We start from the raw sequence: 2,759 nt of genomic DNA, 5'->3' as shown, positions 1-2,759 counted from the left end.
TTTTGAATGCTTTTTGATAAACTATTTTGCGCAGTTTCATTTATTTAAAACATTACTCTCGAAATCGTCTTGTTCTAAACTTGTTTAATGTACTTCTGAACGTTGTTGTGCAGGTGGACTGGAGACTGGTGACCGGTTGGTCATGGCAGAATCATGGCAAATCGGAATATGCAAGGATCCTGTTAGCGTAGATGACGTTGACGGTTGTCAAAACAACCCCACTCGACGATCATGGGCTGAAGCCCGTTGCTCTGTTTTAAAGACAAAGTTTGCTGATTGCCACGCCCACGTCAACTATGAACCTTTCTATGAGCGATGTGTTTTCGACACTTGCGCCTGCAACACTGGTGGCGAATGCGAGTGCTTCTGTACTTCTATCGCTGCGTACGCTCAAGAGTGCAACCGCCATGGTGTACATCCGTATTGGCGTTCGCAGGACATGTGTCCTATCCAGTGTGACGGCTATCGCATTTACAATCCATGTGTTTCGGCTTGTCCCGTTACCTGTGATAACTACAATGCAAAAGATAAGGTATTGGCTTGATAGCTACGAACTGTAGGCTATAGGCTACAGTGTATGTTTTGCTTTGTGCAACAAAATTCATACTGCGAATCTACACTTTTATCGACAAGTAAAACATAACCAAGACGATCATATTGAATATCTGACAGTGACTTTCTGAATGCTTGCAGGTTGAATCGCAGTGTCCCGACTCATGTGTAGAAGGATGCTCCTGCAAGGGCAAGTTGATCTATGATCGTAAAGAGAAGTGCTGCATCGAGCGATCTATGTGCATCTGTCAAGTGGTAGAAGGTGTCGCATATGGCGAAGGTGATAAGATCTACAGCATGTCGGATGAATGCAAAAGCTGGTGAGCGTCTAAGGGAAAAAATAGCACTTCACTGTGGTGATCATACTGTTTCCTTATTTTAGTCTGTTTCTAACTCGTTGTTGTTGTTGTTTTATTTATTTTTTATAAACGATACTTGAATTGAAGTTATTTTCAAAAGTTTACCTGGAACACGTTTTGACAAATTCACTGCAGCGATCCACAGCAGCCGCAGACATGCCAAACTACTAGAAAGTGTCAGAAATCATACATTTAAATATCTATCAATATATTGTAGGTTTGTTTGTTACAATTTAGTTTCTTGTTTTGCTTTTTATACTAATAAGTTGTTTTTTAATTTTTAGTTATTGTATGGATCACGCTATCCATTGCTTAGGCCTCCCCTGTCCGGAAAGTTACACGCCACCGGCAATGCCTTGTGTTATGAAATTTTGGGAAAGATCAGAGGCGAAGAAATATAATCCTTTCCTTCTGACGCCAGACCAGCGAACGTGCTCCATCGAAGTTGAGAAAGCAATAGGTTAGCCAACCAGTAAGGTAGTCTGGCGTAGTCAGAAACTCTTCTTTTGAGACATGCGTTGCTACTTTACGATAATTGGATTTAACGTTTGAAAGTGCAAACGTATGCCAAATTGGGTACCCGCACCTATCATTTCCTATGCATTGTATTTCTGAAGATCCAAGCACGTGTGACTATTCTTACAGTTTGCTTTAATATCTGTTTTCATCATAACGCCCTTGCTACGTGAGTTATTAAAACTATGTTAGGTTACAATGTTCAAAGCTATAACTTACGTCCATAACTATGAGACCTTTTCTTACTTTTGTTGATTTCCCCTCTCAATGTAACACTAACGTAATTTTGTTTGTTGTCAAACTACTCCTTCAAATGTTAAGTTGTCAAATTTAAGCAAAACAACCTAGTTCTGTCTATAAAACAAAATTTGACAAATTTTCTGACATTTCAAACAATGGATTTTCATCGTTTTTTGTTTTCATATAGCCGAGCCGAGGGTTTTGTTTGTGCTAGCACAAATGAACTTTTGGTTTTATAAAATTACCTTCTCTCTAGTATGCTTTCGTAAACAACTGTGTGGTCAGCTTTGGCATTAAATCTTTGTGGATCGCCTTACACACGCACAAATGTTTAAGTCTTGAATAGAGAAGGACGAGCGGTTTTATTTTGTAATCCTTCTTCTTCCACCATAAAACTTTGCATCCAACTTCACCGTCCATGAATCTGCTTTAGGACACGACTTTTAAGCACTATTTAAGATATTGATACAGAACCTGATGCTAAACTATTTACAATTGTGTAGAGGAATGTCCATTGGAGCAGCAAAATAAGTGCGGCTACAGATGCAGCGACTTGTGTCATTCTTGGAGCGCTGCGCAATACGAATGCATTCACGGTGCTAAAGATGAATGTTGCTTTACTTGTGACCATTCCCCAACGAAATGTTCTGCCGGTCAAGTCCTTCGTGACGAAAGTACCTGTGTGCCTCCACAAGATTGCCCATGTTTGCTAGCAAATGGAAATATCTTAGCGGTAAGCATGACGTATCGTAATTTTCCTCTCTTAATAAGTTACTGTTCTACTCTTAAGTGGTGTGACAGAGAGAGAAATGTGTCTACGAGTTGAAGATAGCCATTCTAACTACAGTATAGGCTGCTGATGAACATAAGCACACGTATTTTTAAGCACACCATTTAAAAAGCATTGTCTCACAAACAGCATTTGAACTTTTAAACAGCCTGGAGACAACTGGGATTGCCGGGTTACTTGCGTTCGTTATTATTGTTGGAACAACGTGCTAGAAAAATCTGTTTTGAGCGACTGCACACCGGAGATCAAGGCTAAGCTTCCAGTTGCTGTACCCGAACTCGCAGAAGCCGACTCTGATTCAC

Source organism: Aplidium turbinatum, chromosome 4, assembly GCF_918807975.1.
Source record: "Aplidium turbinatum chromosome 4, kaAplTurb1.1, whole genome shotgun sequence".
NCBI lineage: Eukaryota > Metazoa > Chordata > Ascidiacea > Aplousobranchia > Polyclinidae > Aplidium > Aplidium turbinatum.
The sequence above is the reverse complement of the archived record's forward strand: the minus strand, read 5'-3'. Positions refer to the sequence as shown.